Genomic DNA, 11248 nt, shown 5'->3' with positions numbered 1-11248 from the left:
TATAATTAAATCTATATATATAAACTTATACATATATATAATTGGCATTGGATCTAGGGGAGGACATATCTAGATTAAATTTAGAAATAAGTATCAATAGTGCACTACTGAAAATGATCAAGAAGAGAAAATGCTCAATGATCCACTAATGGCCTTTAATTTCTAGCATTGGAATCAATATAAAAATCTCAAGAAGAAAATAAATAAAACTTGACTCCAATATAGCCTCTAGACAATTCAGAAGGATTTGTTACTAAAAGATATTAAAAACGTGGCATTAACATTTCACAAATGTTATTCTCATATATCGTATTCAGTGCTAAAGATAGAAACTGCTAAGGCATCCCTGGCCTTTGAGCTTATTATCTAAATAAAGCCGACATGAGTGAAACAACCACTGTAATTATCCCAGTGGGCACTCTTAAAAAGTAAGGCTGATGAGTCAATGAGGAGGCCTTATGAATTAGAGGGTAAAAAGATTTTGCCTTTGTCAAAGTCAAGCTGTCTGCAATAAAATGTTTATAGTTGTGCTCAAGTCAGTATCCAGTAGCATTGATAACAGATGAATTTTGCCCTAATGGAGAGCACATCTTATCAAGTAGGCCTAAGGTGTTGGAAATGGACTTTGACTAATACCTGGGCTTACTTTGTATAATGCCGCAGAATCGTTTTAGTTGTTTTCTCTTTAGACCTAGGCTTTGAAAGGAAAAATAAGTCAGCATCCTTTACATGCAAGCATAGAGTAAATGTGCTTTTAGTGGGCTGACAATTTGAAAGAATCAAACCCCACAGAGAGAATTACTAAGGTGTTCTGTAAGGCCTTCTAAACAATTGGACAATTGCTAAGATGATGTAAAGAACTGGGCTAGGGAGGCTGTGTTTTATATATGAAAATGATGTGAAGAAGCATTGAAGCAAGAATGAATGAACCTTCTGGCATACAGAATAATGTATACTCTTTAAATGGAAAGGGACAGGGTGACATTTCTGTTGCTTCTAGATGAGTATCTTGTGTTCTTACCAACTGAGTGCATCGTTACATACCAGACAACTAAACACAGGATACAAAGAGGAGTAAGAGAGTTCTTTTTCCCAAAGAACTCACAGCCTAGAGTCAGAAAATGTATGTAATCCTGTACAGTATGACAAAGCACAGTGCTAAAGATGTGTTCAAAGTTGTAGGAAGTCACCCAAAAGGGGTACCTAACCTAACGGGAGGAGAGGAGCAAATCAGGAAAGCAGTGGATGATTCCAGCCTTCTTGAAGAAGTGGAAATTGAACTCACCTTAAAAAATGAAGTGGGAAAGTTCCTGAGGAAGATGGCAATTGGAATTTTATTGTAGATTTTTAACTTTTTCAAAACACCAGTTGTTTTGTGTTTCAAAACAACATACGCAGGCATTGAGCATATGCACACACGCAAGCTGACTAATGTTAACAGTAAAAACAACAAAAAAAGGGAAATGTGTAATCTAATGCAATTAAAAAAAACTCACAGCCAAGAAAAATGGAAAGTACCTTCTGAATGAGAAGTCTCATTTCCACAGGAACGATTCTAACTCAACCAAATCCTGGTATAAGTCCTTCAGAGAAGTGTCCCCTAGGTGAGGACAGAGCCTAGGTATTCTAACAAAATGTGTCAACTGAAGCTTTCCTACTTCTCCTGCAATTGAATTAGCTACAAAAATATGGCTAGATCACACAATATTTAGTCCTCAAGTCTAACTTGGAGCAGGAGATATGATTCTGTGATATCACCAGTGTCCAAGAAGTCACTGACACTGAACCAGAGCAGATACTCAGGCCCTTCTCTAGACGTGGAGAAGAGATGGTATAAGAGAAAGAAGCTAAATGAAATTCATCTCATATGAATTGTATTTTCAAAAAGCCCATGGAGTCGTTTTTCCTCTTTGACTCTTAATGCTGCCTTTTGATACATAAGAAAACAGAGGTTTAGAAATGCTAAATAAGTTGCCCTAGGTCACAAGGGTAGGAAACTTCTGGCGTGAGAATTTGACCTCATTCCTAGAAATCCAAAGCTGTCGCTTTTTTTCTAAGACATCGTGTTGCTTCCTTGGCTTTCATAAAATTACGGCATCTTTCCTTCTCCACTGACTCCACTGGCATTGGACTACAGAAGAAAAAAAATGGGCTAAATGATTTTTTATTTATCTTTGTATTTCAGTTCTGTGATTAAAGTTTTGGGGAAGATAGAGGCTGTTCTTAGTGCTTAGTTCATCCTGACTCAGCCTTCCAGAGCTGACCTCCTCATCCATGTCCCCTCCTTCTCCCATTCCAAATCCCATCAAATCTGCAATCTCTGCAAAGTCTCTTGCACTCTCTTGCTTTTGAAACCTTCCTCAGCATTTTAAAACTTTTCTCACCTGACCCACAAAATTCAGCACTGGCTTATCTTCCGCCATATATTTAGTACTATTGCTGTGTACACTGTTTCCATTTCCGCAAGTAGTCTGAAGGCCTGTAGTACATTTTTATACTGTAAATTTATCCTTTGAACCCCAAAGCACGATGCTGAACGAAGTGTATATTCTCAGTGGATGCTATCACCAGAAACCATACAGGTAACCAAGCCCTGAGTTGAAAACAAAGCCACGTGTGTTTTCATATCTTACCTAACTACCTGCATCTTACCTGATGACTGTAGAGGCCTACAGTGTATACAGTGTTTCCATATGCGTTATTTTATTTTACATTGCATCACATATATTTGTATGACTTAGTTGTTATAATGACCACAAGGTGTTTACTTTTCAATCCACTTGTTAATGAATGAAGCAATTACGTTTTGTTATTCTGGCCCTCAGTATCTTTAGAGGGCTTGGATTTCACACGTCTTACCATTTAGCAACTTATTTTAGCTTGACTGGAGCTTTTAGAAGATGAAGTTCATTTTATTTGGCAAAGGGTGGAATAGCAGCTTCTTCGCCTGAGGCTTTGTGTTCTGTTAATTAGATTTGCTGCCAGCTCTTCACAGAGAAATTGAAGTTGTTCTGGTTTTTTATCCCCTTTCCTACTTGAGTCTCGAACATAGACCTACTACCATTTGTACAAGTTTAAACCTTTTAATTTGATTCTTCGTCAGGTAAGTTTGGGGGTAGAGTCTTTGTATTTTTGTTGTTAATCTGATGGCGGCTTTATGAGTTTCCTGTATCTGAATAAAATTGGATATTTAAGGTTATATGTATGGTACAAAAATAATTATTTCCATAATTGGAGTTTTCTAGTTCAATTTATCTTCCATAAAGTTGAAAATGTCACTGGAGCTGACTATTACAGCTTATAATACACAAATTATTTTAAAGAGCAGCCATTAGATACAGTATTTTTGATCACTGTTTCATGATTCTAGCATATTTATCATGTTTGTTAGATATTTTTATGTAGCTCGAAATAAGTTTATGTTTATTAAGTACTGGTAGAAATCAGGGCAATTATAGAGTACCTCTGCATGGCTGCAGGTATTTGGTAAAGCAACGGCAGCAGAGGGCAGTGAGTAGAAACTTGGGCTCTAGGGCAGGAGAGTCTTTGGGTCACTCAGTCACCCGTTATGAGACAAGCAGTCTTCCTCAAGTGACTTAGTCTCCATGAGCCTCAATTTCCTCTTGTGCATAGGTGAATAACAATACTGCCTTGCTCATCAGTTTGTGGTAACATTCAGATGGGATGACAGGTGTGAAGTGTAGTACAGGGACAGGTATAAAGCAAACCCTCGGCCAGGCACAGTGGCTCATGCCTGTAATCCCAGTTCTTTGGGAGGCTGAGGCAGGGGGATCACCTGACGTCAGGAGTTCGAGACCAGCCTGGCCAACATAGTGAAACCCCATCTCTACTAAAATACAAAATTGACCAGGCGTGATGGCACACACCTGTAAGTCCAGCTACTAGAGAGGCTGAGATAGGAGAATAACTTGAACTCGGGAGATGGAGGTTACAGTGAGCCGAGATCATGCCTTTGCACTCCAGTCTGGGTGACACAGAAAGACTCTGCTTCAAAAAAAGAAAAAAGTAAACCCTCAAGTTTGCTACCTGAGGGACAGGGTGCTTGGGGGCAGAGTGCGGAGACTGCATGCCCTGCAGCCTGGCTCTGCCATGTTCTATTTCTGTGGCTGGTGCACTGTTTCTCTAAGCCTTAGTTTCTTCCTCTGTTGAAAGAGATCGTATTACACTGGATTATTGTTACATATACATGAAATAATTTATGTAAAGCATCTAGAATATTGTGTGGCATTTAGCCCTGTTTGGACAGATGGTGGCTGTGTATCTTTGTGTGTGAAGAAATACTTACCAAATGAATAAATCAATGCATTTCAAAGGTGGAAACCAGAGATGGCATTTGAGAGGCTCTGGTAGAACAGAGGTTTTGGTTGAGATGACGTGAAAGAGGCGAGGAGTCTGTCACCTAGCAATGAGTATCCAAGCAGAAGGGACAAGAACCTTCTGGAATGTCTTCAATATGCATCTCTTCACTATTCAACGCGAAGACTTTCAATTCTATTGGATTAAGTTTGCCTTTCGGGATGTGTTTCTTTCAGGACAACCTGGATACACACACAGTGCCCTCTCCTATGGTACATTAACACATTCTAAAGGGATTGTGGTGCTCAAAGAAAGCCTCACTGTGTAAATCTAAAATTTCCCAGGTATGAATTTGGGTGATTTATTTATTAGCACCAAACTTTCGATAGCTTTGTATTGGTGTTTCTTGTGCAAACTGTATGCCTTTTAAAGTTAAAATTAACTTACTGTTGAAAAGGACAAACACAACAAAAGCTCATTGATTCTCTGAAGAATTTTTATACCATTTACTTATAACCTAAGAACCTAAATGACCTGCTTCACTGGAATAAACAAGGTTAATAGACTCAATAAATTCTTGTGAAAATTACTCAACTTGCCTTTGGATAGATAACTCGAGTCCTAGGTTTTAAGGTGGCAAATGTCATTTGGAACAGGCACCGCATCCCTCAAAGAGGCTTTAGAAGAGAATGTCAGTTAATGGAATCCCTAAAAGTAGTAGTCTAAAACTTCTCTATCATTTGGGAAATTTATTATAAAATGTAATAGTAAGTTATAATACCTTTTACAATTAGATTTTATTTTTGCAAAGCTATACAAGGAAATAGTTAAAAGCATAACAGTATTACAGGGCTTCTGTTTTCCTCTCCTCCTCCAACCCCCTCTCCCACTTCTTCTGCTTTCCCTCCCTTCTTCTTTATTTTCTTCTCTCTCTGTCTCCCTCTCTCTCTCTCTCTCACACACACACACTCTTACTTTCTCTTTTTTTTATTCTCATGTCCTTCTAATATGATCATATTAAACTTTTTGGAGGGACAGCAGTATGATAGTTTGACAAAGTAAAGCATGGGTCTTCCTGCTTCTAATATAGGCTTTCTATCAATCCTTCTGCTTGTGTCCCATTTGTAGCCAGCTTTCCTAGCAGTGTAGAAGATCTGACATGTGAATCAACTTGCCAGTAAGCTTTCTTCATTCAGAGTTCAGGCAGTTACCTTCCTGGGATCTGGTTAAGCAGTCATTCGTTATCCATCAGTTTTCCAGATACCATCTATCTGCTGTTCTTTGATTTTCTCTCTCTTTCTCTCTCTCCTAGTGTGTGTGTGCGTGTGTTTGTGTGTGTGTGTGTGATGTTTTGGGAGTTGTTTCATTAATAAGACTGATAGCATTCTACTAAATAACTTCCGCAAAACTAAAACCTAAAATTCCTCTGACCAAAAAAAAAAAATAATAATTGTGCCAAATTTTGTTGTATTGTTTTCCCAGGTTCCACACAGTATCTTTTCTCACCTCGTGTAGATTTTCTTGTTTTGTTTTAACATTAGAAGGGATAGGTAATATCATAAAGTGATTTAAAACATAGGCTTTGAAGTAAAATGACCAGAGATGGATACCTCAAATTACTAATTTTCTGATATTGAGAATGGTATTAAATAGACTCTCTGAACATGATTTTATCTTTTGTGAAGGTGAAATAACAGTAGTATTTCGCTTAGAAAATTGTTGGAAGGATCATCTGAGACAGCATGCATGTAAAGGTCGTGTCTTCATGGACTGAATGTGACCTGTGGTTTTCCTTTTTTATTTATTTATTTATTTATTTATTCATTTATTTTTTGAGACAGAGTTTTGCTCTTGTTTCCCAGGCTGGAGTGCAGTGCCATGATCTAGGCTCACTGCAGCCTCCACCTCCCAGGTTCAAGCGATTCTCCTGCCTCAGCCTCCTGAGTAGCTGGGACTACAGGCACGTGCCACCATGCCCAGCTAATTTTGTATTTTTAGTAGAGACAGGGTTTCAGCATGTTGGTCAAGCTGGTCTTGAACTCCCCACCTCCGCCTCCCAACGTGCTGGGATTACAGGCGTGAACCACCGTGCCCAGTTGGTTTTTCATGTTATTGTTCATTCTTGTTGTCATTATGCTTTGTCTCCCTTTCTTTTTGCATCCCTACTCTTCCTTCACCACATATGCACACCCAGATCAGGAGTTTTGAACTCAGGGTCTGTTCCTTTTTCTGTGTCCCCACCACAGGGCCTGGCACATGGTAGGAACAGAAATACTGATTTAATTAATTCCATGAATGAATTAATATTTAATAATGTCAAGACTAAAAGGAGTGGGCTAGGAGAGTAACATATAATGTTAGGAATGACTTTTAATGAATGATGTTAGCAAAGTTCACCATGAGTACTTTTTTTTTTTTTTTAGACAGAGTTTTGCTCTTGTCACCCAGGCTGGAGTGCAGTGGTGTGATCTCAGCTCACTGCAACTTCTGCCTCCCAGGTTCAAGCGATTCTCCTGCCTCAGCCTCCCAAGTAGCTGGGATTACAAGCACCCGCCACCACGCCCAGCTAAATTTTGTATTAAATTTTGAACCAGGGTTCATTCCCTGCCAGGGTTGAGATGATGAGTTAGGGAGGAGTCCCAGCCTTGCTATGCCACTTCTTCTAAATTAACATTGACCAATTTGGAGGAAAAAAAATTTGAATAGCCAATGCTATCAAAATGTGATGGTGCTCTAGCTTCTCACAGGGCACTGCTGTTCTTGGGGACTAGCATCCTGGGGCCCTCACTGCTCTGAGAGACGCCGGCCTGACTACAGAGGGAGGTCTGTGGGGGTTGCTTCTTGCCAGGTTCCACTCTCAGCTGTGGCTGCTACTGCACACAAGAGAGATCGGCTGCCCTCATGAACGGAGGTGCCTACATGCAGCTGTGATATTCTGCGCACATTGGTTCTTTCTCCACATTAACCTGTACTCCCAATATTGCTAATGAAAAAAAAAAATAGAATAATATCTTTCTCTTCTTTTGGCTCAGATAGAAAGAAATGAACAGAAGCCACACATTCTTTTCTAGACCTCAACCAAGCTACCAATATCAGACTAACTAGATTTCCTTCATTCATTCACTCACTCTTTCGTTTAATCAACAATTGTTTTACTGGCCTCTACATGCCAGTCACTATTCTGGGAACTGGGAACCCAGCAGTCAATGGAGAAATTTCCAGCTTAAGTATTAGTGGAAGGAAATAGACTAGTAGAAGGAAAGTGCCACAAATAAAATTACACAGAGAATCCCATCTATAATAGCTACAAAAATTAAAATAGGAATAAAGTTAACCAAAAAAGTAAAAGAAACTCTAAAATATTAAGGAAAGAAATTGAATAAGACATAAATAAATGGAAAGATAGCCTGTGTTCATGTATTGGAAGAATTAATATTGTTAAAGTGTTCATGCTACCCAATGTGACCTATAGATTCAGTGCAGTCTCTATCAAAATTTCAATGTCATTTTTCATAGAAATTAGAAAAATGTTTAAAATTCATATTGAACCACAAAAATTCCCAAATAGCCAAGGCAATACTAAGCCAAAAGAACAAAGCTGGAGGTATCACACTACCTAATTCCAAATTATACTACAAATACTAATTTAAAAGCACGGTTCTGGCATAAAAATAAACTCATTGACCAATGGAACAGAACAGAGGCCCAGAAATAAACTCATGTACGTACGTTGATTTTTCAACAAAGGTGCCAACACACAATGGGAAAGAAAAGTCTTTTCAATACATGATGTCGGGAAAACTGGATACCCATGTGCAGAACAATGAAACTGGACCCTTCTCAAAGCATATATAAAAATCAACTCAAAGTGGATTAAAGAATTAAACATAAGACCCCAAACTCTAAAACTACTAGAAGAAAATATAGGGGGAGAACTACATACACAACCTTGGTCTGAACTGTGATTTTTCTTTTATTTGACTCCAAAAATGCAGGCAACAAAAGCAATAAAATAGACAAATGGGACTGCATCAAACTAAACAGCTTCTGTACAACAAATGAAACAATATACAGACTGAGGAGATATCCTAGAGATTGGGAGAAATTATGTGTAAGCCACACATCTGATAAGTGGTTAATATCCAAAATATATAAGAAACTCAACTCAATAGTGAGAAAACAAATGACCTGATTAAAAAGTAGGCAAGGGACCTGAATAGATATTTCTCAAAAGAAGTCATACAGATGACCAACAGATATATGAAAAAGAAATACTCAATTTCATTAATCATTAGATAAATGAAATCAAAACCACAATGAATTGTTACCTCACACCTGTTAAAATGGGTAATATCAAAAAGACAAAAGGTAACAAGTGTTGGCAAGGATATAGAGAAAAGGGAACCCTTGTACACTGTTAGTGAGATGGTAAATTAGTCTAACCAAACTAGATGTAGGTTCCTCAAAAAATTTAAAAATAGAATTATATGACCCAGCAATCCCACTTTTTGGGATTTACCCAGAAGATTTGAAATCAGCATGTCAAAGGGATATCTGCATATCCATCTCATGTTCACTGCAGCATTGTTAACAATAGCCAAGTTATGGAATCAACCTGTGTGTCCGCCAGCCGATGAATGGATGAAAAAAATTGTGAGATACACACACACACACACAATGGAGTACTATTCAGTTTTAAAAAGAAAGAAATTTAATTGTGACAACATGAATAGAACTGGAAAATATTATGTTAAGTGAAATAAGTCAGAAACAGGAAGACAAATACTACACATTCTCACTTAGTGTGGGATCTAAAACAATCTACCTTACAGAAGTAGAGAGTGGAATGATGGTTACCAGAGGCTGAGAGGTGGGGGGATGAGGAATTGATGGTCAAAGGGCACAAAGCGTCATTTAGGTAGGAGGAATATGGGTTGTTGTTGGGTTTTTTTTGAGATTTATTGCATAGCATTGTGAATATAATGAATAATGATGTATTGCATTTCAAAATCACTAAACAAGTGAATTTCAAATGTTCTCACCATGAAAAATGATAAGAATTTGACTTGATAGATATGTTAATTGGTCTGATTTAATTATTCCACATTGTATTCATATATCATAATAGAACTTTGTATCCCATAAACATATACAACTATAATTTGTCAATTTATTATAAATCTTTTAATTAAAAAATTAAAGAGGATAAAATGATCAGAAGTCAAGTGAATATTCTTGGATTGGGTTGTTTGCAAAGGAGATAACCTTTGATCTAAGAATTGAATGACCAAAAAAACCCTAATATTGGAAGTAGGGGAGAGAACTTTCTTAAAAGAGAACGGCAGAAAGCTCCTGACGTGCAAGAGTATGTCACCAATTCTTACAAGTCAATAATAAACCTATTATTCTGGAGGCAATGACAGAAAAATGTTTTAACGTTTAAGAACTCAAAGTGTTTAACCATATACACATAAAATCATGAAAAAGACACTGTGCCATCTAGATGTACTCAGAAAGGGAAGACATTTTCAGAGCAGAAAGAGGGATGATCAGTAATACCAGTAGAGCTCGGAATCAAACCTAAACTACTATTGCTGTTAGTGTGGCTGTGAGGCTTAATACAAACATTAAAAAATTCTAGAGTAGTGCAAGAGTTTTTTTTAAATCAAAAGAGGCATGTATTTGTGTTTGATGGGAGAATGAGTATTTGGGTTTCTCTGTACATAGCGTGGGAATAGGTTCTAGGGCAAAGCGATCAGTAAAATTTTGCTCAACATTTTGCCTTGCATGTGGTATCAGTAGAGATTCAAATATTTTACAGTTTTCACATAAACCATAGTAGAATATATTTTCTGTGCATAATTTATAAGTGGCAGGAAAACTTTTAAACACTATCGTTTTATCAGAATAAGACAAAATATGTATTAAAACCGTAATCACACGGTATTAAATAAGGTAAAATAATAAGATTAAATGTTGTTATTGTCGTGGATTATCATTGTGGATTAAATTCCTTTACTAAAAGACAACACTGGTAAATTGAATCAAGAAGCAGTATTATCTATATGCTTTTGTATAAAATACTTAAACTAAAGGACACATTATTTACAAATAAAGACATGGGCAAAGCTTTATCACACAAACGAGAAATAACGTGTTAGTACAGATGAGATTAGTTTTTTTTTTTTTAGGTATTCTAAATAGGTTTTGGTGGTACATAGCAAAGCTGCTGATTATTTGAAAGTATGAATTTGCAGATTTCTTACTAGTTTTAATAATTTTCTAATTGATCCTAGGGATTCCTTAGAATGCCATGTAACCTTTTATTGAGATAAATAGTTAAAAATATAAACTTTTATACATCATACTGTAGATGATAAATTGGCTAAATAAATTATAGTTTATGGGAATACTTTATAACCATTAAGACCTGATATTTGATACTGTTCTAAGGTAACCTTCTGATTCTTTTTGTTTTTTGTGTATGTGTTTATTTTAAGTAAAATCTTGCAGGGAGGAATACAGAACATGTATCAATAATTTTTAATGTTTTTACTCTTTTATATTTGCTAAATAACTTTTATGACAAGTAAGCACAATTTGAAAAAGCAAGACATTTCTACTTAGTGACAGTGTGACGAAATGGGCTATTTATTTTCATGGATGCTCAGTACAGATTATTATTTTTGGCTCAACCAAGTAATGTAGTATTTGAAATTGAGGAAACTCTTCTGATTTACACTAAATTATGGTTATGAGTGCAGAGTTTGTACTACTATTAAATATTTGAATAAAAAACTCAAACACATGGAAGTAATTTCTTGAAAGAAATCTTAATTCTTTTAGAGAGAGATCTGTTGAGTGTTCTTTCAAAATGAATTTGTGTTAGCAGGGCACTGTTTTTTTTTTTTTTTTGCTGCTTAACATTTTT

Source organism: Colobus angolensis, unplaced genomic scaffold (assembly GCF_000951035.1).
Source record: "Colobus angolensis palliatus isolate OR3802 unplaced genomic scaffold, Cang.pa_1.0 Scaffold45, whole genome shotgun sequence".
Taxonomy (NCBI): Eukaryota; Metazoa; Chordata; class Mammalia; order Primates; family Cercopithecidae; genus Colobus; species Colobus angolensis.
The sequence above is the reverse complement of the archived record's forward strand: the minus strand, read 5'-3'. Positions refer to the sequence as shown.